Consider the following 8643-nt stretch of genomic DNA (forward strand, 5'->3'; position numbering starts at 1 on the left):
AGAGATTGCTTTACTTTGCACCTTACCAAAAATGTACTTGACCTGAAAGTGCTCAGTGCTAACAATGGCTGCAGAAAGCCAAAATGTGCCATTTCTCAATGATGTTCTTCACCGTTATAAACCCGCCAATCCATTTTCTTTTGAAAAAAAGATGTAGTATTTCAATCTGATAAGCACCCATCATATGCTTTAATGCATCTTTCTTCATCATAGAATTTTGTTTCCCTTCTGTTACACAACCAACATACTGCTATCAACGTGACAATAATTTATTTTTATGGCCGTTAAAAACCACCAAAAACTATTATCTTTAAAAAAAATAGTTCATGGACGTTGTTGACTGGGCCACCATTTATTGCCCATCCCTAATTGCCCTGAACTGAGTGGCTTGCTAGGCCATTTTAGAGGGCACAGAGGATCCATTGCTGTGTATCTGAAGTCACATGTAGGCCAGACAGGTAAGGATGGCAGATTTCCTTCCCTAATGGACATTAGTGTACCAAATGGTTTTTTATGACAATCAACAACGGTTTCAAGTTCACCATGAGGCTTTTAATTCCAGACTCCTATTGAATTAAAATGTAAACATCTGCCATGGTGGGATCCGAACCTTGGTCCCCAGAGCATTACTTTGGGTCTCTAGATTGCGAGTCCAGTGACTCCACTATTCCATTGCCTCCCCGAATCTGTAATGTTCCATCTGGAAAAGGTTGAGAAAGAGAAAATTACTGGAAATTGCACAGATCTATTACATGATGCAAATACTATCTCAGATAACATATGTGTTACCTAAAATAGCAATGTTAAATAATTTTATATAACATTGATTTGGAATGAGTTATAATCCATAACTCAATCTCGTGGTGACAGTGACTCACATAAAACATTTGATATTCATCACTGTGGTTGATGATGACAGTAGTACCCTTTGATTCTGTCACAGCCGACAGCATATTGGAATCTGGATGTGCTTTTGTATTCTACAAACTACATGGAAAATCCTAGTAAACTTTTTTTTACTTCTGATTCAGTGGTGTCAGCTGGAGCTCAGTTAATAGATGCCTGCTTCTGAATCGCACAGTTTTGGGTTTAAGTTCCACTCCATGGCTTGATCACAAAAATCAGTCTGACACTCCAGTGCACCACTGAGGAAGCATTGCACTGACCAAGGTCAGATGTTAAACCGAGGGCCCCATCTGCATGCTTGGGGAGGAGATAAAAGATCTCATGGCATTATTTGGAGGGACAGCAGGGAATTTAGCCCCAGTGTACCAGCTACCTATCTCTGAATCAATATTATGAAAACTAATTTGTCTGGTCATTATCACTTTGCTGTCTGTGGGAGTTTGCTGAGTGTAAAGTCACTGACGTGTTCCCTATATTACAACAGTGACTCCATTCCGTGTGTGTTTTGCCCGAAGGCTTACATCTGTTGATTCTTCACCAAAAGCGATTTTCCTGAGCAGTTTTTTTTCAGTGGTGTTTAGTCATTGCCTTCCCCTCTCAGGGCAGAACAGGGAGACAGGTCCCAGGTCTACTTCAGCCAGAATAGAATTAAACCGACACTATGGGCATTATTCTTGCTAACTAGCTAACCAACTGAACTAATTGGCACAATAAATGACTGGACTTGAAAACGTGCTTCATTGGCTGTAAAGCACGTTGAAACATCCCGTGGTGTTGAGAAACAGCGTTTCAATGCAAGTCCCAGTGTCCTTCTATTCCTGTCATGCGATACAGCCAATAAATACACTTTCTTTTGCAACAGTAAAACATTCCATCATGGAGCACCAGCATTCATGGTAGTGATTGGATGTGAGTTCAATTTCTCCTGCATGCAACTGATTTCTCACTCACAGTCATGCAGTCTATCAGGGAATGCTAAGCAGAGGCCAGGTGCCTTTCCAGAGAGAGAGAGAGAGAGAGAGAGATGAGTGGACGAGATATCTACAGGCTGCTTTCACATTATTTCCAGTGATTAACTCAGAGCCTCATCAGCAGAACCCTGGAAGCAGTTCAATTATCCACCTGGGAAAAAATATTGGGATTTAATACCATCAAAACAGAAAAAAACAACAAACACCTCAATCAGGATGCTAATAAAGTGTCCTATTCTCTGTCACAAAGCACACACACACAAAGGCTTTTTAAAATTAGTATGCAACTGCGGGCTCGGCAGGCTGGAGCAACAACAACAAGACATTCAGCTACAATGGAATACATCAAAAGATTAAGGTCACAAAAATTTGAAAAGTATTCAGCCAAATGGCACAATTCTGGTCTGATACATACTCAAGGTTCTGAGCTAAGTGATCATTGCACGTTAGGTGAGCAAGGTGTTGGGAGGGGGGGAATCAGTTAGCTCAGTTAGCTGCATGTCTGGTTCATGATGGGGAGTGGCACCAATAGCGTTGGTTGAATTCCTTCTCACCTTCTTAACCTTGCCCCTCACCTGAGGTGTGATGACCCTCAGGTTAAATCACCACCAGTCAGCTCTCTCTCAAAAGGGAAGAGCAGCCTATGGGACTGTGGCGATATTTAGAAACTACATTTAAATGCTATAAATTTCCTTTTATTCTGGAGATAACACATCAATGGCAAGCCCCCTTTTTTGGGGGAGAGGAAATAACACAATAATGTGTCCATTTCAATAATCACAATGAGTCTTGTCTTAATTTTCATCGTGCAATGTCCTGCACAGATTGTTTGTTGTACATTTCCAGTCACTACCTTTAGCTGGGATAATCAGAATGTTGTAAACATCAGTATAGCCAACAAAATTTATTCAAGTATTCATGCTGTATATTCATAACATAAACAACAGACAAGTTAGGGATAGTTAACTAAATTACCATAGCATCTTGTTGGTTCTAGTGCGGAAGCAACTCATGTAGGTATCAGGCCCCAAAACAACTTAGCTTCATAGCGACCTTTTTTAATAAGATTGCAACTTCTGATTATAATTATCAAAGTCCAACACACACATATTTAAAAAGATTGGGGCAGCACGGTGGCGCAGTGAGTAGTACTCCTGCCTCACGGCGCCGTGGTCCCAGGTTCGATCCCGGCTCTGGGTCACTGTCTGCGTGGAGTTTGCATACTCTCCCCGTGTTTGTGTAGGTTTCGCCCCACAACCCAAAAATGTGCAAGGTAGGTGGGTTGGCCATGCTAAATTGCCCCTTAATTGGAAAAAATGAATTGGATATTCTAAATTTATTTTTTAAAAATTTAAAAAAATTTTTAAAAGATTGTGCCCATTTATCCATCGTACGACAGAAGACTTGACAGGCAGTTACAAATATGTCTCTTTTTAAACACAAAGTATGCACAAATCAATGTAACTATGAGCCTTTTTTGTGTGTTGAGAATACAGCTGAATTGGCTTACATTTTTTCAGGTCACAAGTTTGGTTCAAAAGCTCTGTGTGCGAATCATTGAAATGAATTCAAAATCAAGCCAATTTAGCTCAAACAAATCCAAATGACTTAAGATGTCTATGTCGCGTGTTATGTGGAGAAAAAAAAAAGACTTACTGTATTTAAAACCTTTCGGCAGCCCTTCCTTTCCTTGTCTTGCTGTGTTCTGTTAAACAAGAGGTGTTATGACCCATAATTGGGGCCAGATTCGCAGCAGGTTTAGTGATGCTTTCTGCCAGGGTGTCCACTTCGTCTCCATCTGCTGCTGTCTTGTGCACTTCCCACTGGGGGATCTGGCTTATTCTGCAGTCAATTAGCAGAAGACCTGCCATTGTTCTGCAACTGCCCCCATGGGCTGCTTTCCAGTCTGTCTCACACTCTGGACACTGCATTCAGACGATTAAAGATTTTAAAAAGAATATCATGTTTGATCCATTGTGACTTTGTGGACAAACCCTGTCTTCTCCGATTACAATTGCAGCAATTAAAAAAAACTTTTTCTACATTGGTATCGGAAAAGTTTTATTGACTGTTTCTCATTTTACATTTTACTTACAGATCTCATTTCATGTATTATTTCTTAGTTTCTTCAATTTGTAATATTTGCTCCCTCTCTCTCCCTCTCGCTCTCTAGATATATAAAATAAAATTCCTTACACTTTCAATTTTTTTCCCTTTCCTTTAGGTCATCAGTACTATGCCTCATTGCCTGACAGAGAGGCCAAGTTCACAATATACACTTGGACCTCTGCCGATGACACCCTTTAGCTTTCTGCTGGTGGGTCCACACATGTGGCCTTAGAATGCTACCCTCTGATTTTCTTCCTCCTTCACTGGGGAAATAGTTGGTCTCTGCCAGGGCAAATCCTTATTTTGGTCAGCTGAGATCAGTAAGTTATTGTGAGGGGAATTAAAGGCACAAAGCCTCTGCCCTATCACTTGAGACACTCGAGTGTGTTGGGATACCACATGCAATGCATGTCTGGACTGTGCGCACCAGTACATTTATATAACACACAAAAGAATGTTGATAACATGTAGTCCTACGCACATTGACCACAGGGCCTACAGTTAAAACTGAAGCAACTAAATTGATAATGCGAACATAATAGATTATAAGAAGCAGGAAATATCATTCCCGAATATTCTATCACAAAGTTCCTGTGGAATTACTTCAGGAGGTAAATTCTAAACAATCGTTTATTCACCCAAAAGACTGTCAGATCAAACCAACTCCTGTGGTAATTGTGAGTCATGGGTTTTTCCCACTTCTGCTTGACCTCCCATAACTCACCATTACAACACATCCTTTATATATTATCAATGATTGTGACAAAGATCATTTCATTATTTTTACTTAAGGGAAAATGAATATGAATATGAGCAAAACTATCAGGAAATGAAATGAAAATCGCTTATTGTCACAAGTCGGCTTCAAATGAAGTTATTGTGAAAAGCCCCTAGTCTCCACATTCCGGCGCCTGTTCGGGGAGGCTGTTACGGGAATTGAACCGTGCTGCTGGCCTGCCTTGGTCTGCTTTCAAAGCCAGCGATTTAGCCTGTGCTAAACCAGCCCACTGGAAAGGTGAGGGGAATGGTACCAATTGAAGAGCACTTTGAAAATTCCAGGTCTGGCACAATGGGGCTGAATGGCCTCCTTCTCGGCTGTATCATTCTATGGCTGGAATTCTCTCGTGTTCCTGCCAGCAAATTAAATGGTGGGCAGGGGTGTAGAATTTGGCAGGAGTCCAAAGTTCGGTTTCATGCTGGCTTCAATTTTCCGCAGGATCTCTCACTGATGCACACCATGGTGGATCTAGAATCCTGCTGAAGGATGGCATAAAACTGATATGCGCCCGCCAATGGATATTCCCCCCCACACCCTATTCTCCGCGATGTCAGCGGGAAAACATGCCAGTGCAGAACATGTCTGGAAAGGTGTGGTGTACAGAAATCAGGACTCATCTGAATAATGCTTGTGTCTGCCTCTGGAGCTCAGGATAGAAGCCATCAGGCACCCTGGACCCAGAATACCACAGCAGTGGATGGGGTAAGCTTCTATCAGGTCGATCTTCCAGCTTCAGTGTCATTGATAAGGTACCTCTCAGCCACAGTGTGTTCTTGGAGACCTATCTTTTTCAGGAGTTACATCTACTTTCTTCAATGATGGATCAGAGATGTTGGGCACCTCTTAAATCTGGCAGTTACGTATGATGGCAGGACGTGCACCATCATGCCTGCTCCACGAAGGAATACAGCGTTAAATCCCCGGATGCATAATTAATAAGGTCCAGGCCAGGAGGTTTGGCGTGGTTTCTCGCTAGCCTCTGCATTGGTACACACTCTCCATCCCTGTCCTTGCCACGGTACTCAGTCCCAGATGGGAGGATTCCACACTATGATTCTATTAATAATAAATTTGTCCTATTTTCCTATGTTGCCTGAATTATTTCAGTTTGATTTTGGAAAATAGTTTAACTAATGTTGCAAAAGTTAATAATGAATGAATTTATAGTTATGCTTTCAAATATATTTTTATAAGTTTTGTTTTATTATACCTCTTTGAGCATATTCATTTAATGGGCAAACCGTAATGTTTAAGTCAAAGCACTGTTAAATTCATGTGGCATGATTTAGTTTTATTACATTATGGAAATCACTACTATTAACCATAATGCTTATGTGTAATGTAGGGAATACTGCTATGAGCTGTAATGATACTGATTGGTTCAATAACCAATCAGTTTTCCATAAAAACAGGAAAAACAGAATTGTTGGATTTTGTGTCTAACTCAAATTTTTTGTGAAAGAACATTTGTTGAGTTAGATCAAGAGCTAGTTGTGGGTCCAGCTGAATTCTCATACTTGTTTTTCTCAATCACATGCTTAAAAAAAGTGGAAATTGACAATGCCAAGTCATAACTCAGTTATTGGAGCTGAAAGGAGGAGTGATGAGAAAGGGGGGTAAACAGTGAGCACATAGGAAATGAACAAAGGCTTTGAGGTACAATGAGAGTGCTGGAAGAGAACAAGAACTCATGATCATGCTACAGGAAGCACAGTCAAACAGAAGGAACAGAGAGAGTTTATAGCTAAATTCATAGAAATTGACAAAGACAAAGAGTTATCCAGACTTGAAATATTAGCTCCCTTCTCTCCCTGCAGATGTTATCAGACCTCCTGCGATTGTCCACTATTTTCTGTTTTTGTTTCAGATTCCAGCATCTAGGGCAACACGGTAGCATTGTGGATGGCACAATTGCTTCACAGCTCCAGGGTCCCAGGTTCGATTACCGGCTTGGGTGGAGTCTGTGCGGAGTCTGCACATTCTCCCCGTGTGTGTGGGTTTCCTCCGGGTGCTCCGGTTTCCCCCCACAGTCCAAAGATGTGCAGGTTAGGTGGATTGGCCATGCTAAATTGCCAATAGTGTTGGGTGGGGTTACTGGGTTATGGGGATAGGGTGGAGGTGTTGACCTTGGGTAGGGGGCTCTTTCCAAGAGCCGATGCAGACTCGATGGGCCAAATGGCCTCCTTCTGCACTGTAAATTCTATAATTCTATGATCCACAGTAATTGGCTTTTATCTTCATATAAATGGATGAGTAACATCGCAAGTGATCAACTCATGGTTTATAATTTGAGGATAAAAATTTAAGCTCTTTGGATAAATGTTATATCCAATAATACCTTAATATGTGTTTTGTGGCGGCATGGTGGCGCAGTGGTTAGTACGGTGCTGAGGGCCCGGGTTCGATCCTGGCTCCGGATCACTGTCCGTGTGAGTTTGCACATTCTCTCACTGTCTGCGTGGGTCTCACCCCCACAACCCAAAGATTTGTAGGGTAGTTGCATTGGCCATGCTAAATTGCCCCTTAATTGGAAAAAAAAGAATTCAGTACTCTAAATTTATTAAAAATAAAAAAAATGAGTTGTGTGTACATAACACTGTGCCTTACTTTCTGAAGAAATTATGCTTTCAAAATGTTTTGAAATGGAGGTTACATAAACGCTGTGGGGGTTTTGTATTGTCGACAGCCTGGTGCCATTAGTGGTGCAATTAGCTACTTTCTGTTTTTAGAGGTGTGTTGCCACATTAACACAGGTACAACGTGTTCTTTGTGACATGTTGCCCTGGAATAATATGTAGGGTCCCATGGGCATACGTGCCAAGTTAGTTAAATTAGTCTGATAAATGTAGTCTGTATAACAGATTAAATTAGTGCCAGAACATGCTGTGGAGGTACTAAAATCATAATAACAAATGATTATTTTTCAGAGAACAGAATCACAGAAGCTCTACAGTGCAGAAGGAAGATGGTGAAAGTGGTCTTCAGCGAAAATACAAAATGGCATCCCACTTAGACTACATCCTGTATTCTCTCCTACTGAATATGGTAAAAATGGGTATCAGATGCAGTGTGACATATGCTGCTGATTCACTAGCGCTCAATTCGTATTTCTACCATTAGTTATTTTCATCCCTGGGATTCATAAACTAAAGTTGCAGCTTATATGTATGGATATGCGTTTGCCTCAATCCCATTTTCTATGCATTGAGGGCATGCACTAAAAATGGCCCTGATTTTGCAATAATAATGATGCCGATATTGTCAAAGTCATTACTCTTCTGCATTTGACAGCAACTTCTGTAGTCTGCCCAAGCTCAGTTAAACTTAAAATCCAGAGAAGTTGCTGTCAGTAATTCTCTGCTTTAGCAGATGCACTGTTGAATTTCCCCTAGAATGCAATCAATTGGAGATCTGATGAGATCTTCCACTCTAATCTCACAGTAAAAACCCTTAAAAAAATAATACCATGTTGAATAAGATGTAACTGGATTTTTAAAGGCATACTAAATTTGAAATTACTGCTAAACAGTCAATCTAGCCTTGAAAGAGCAATTTCATATTTGTTCAATATCAAATTTATCTTTTATGATAATAAAATCAGTATATTTTTTAAATAATATAATTTTGAAGTTTGTTTGAGATAATTTACTTTATACTTTAGCCCAATGTGTATGTTCCCATCATTTATTTTGTTATCTGTAGAAACTATAAAATTGAAGGGATTTCGTGATTTTTCAATTCCTGGTTTTACTCCATGTGAGAATACTTCAATGTGATTTGCTGTTTATCATGCTTAATGACATCCGTATTGTTGAATGCACGGATATTCCTTGATTTGGTGCCAGAAACAAACTGATATTGGGAAAGGCAAAATCCACA

The sequence above is a fragment of the Scyliorhinus torazame genome, chromosome 6 (genome assembly GCF_047496885.1).
Source record: "Scyliorhinus torazame isolate Kashiwa2021f chromosome 6, sScyTor2.1, whole genome shotgun sequence".
In the NCBI taxonomy this organism is placed as follows: domain Eukaryota; kingdom Metazoa; phylum Chordata; class Chondrichthyes; order Carcharhiniformes; family Scyliorhinidae; genus Scyliorhinus; species Scyliorhinus torazame.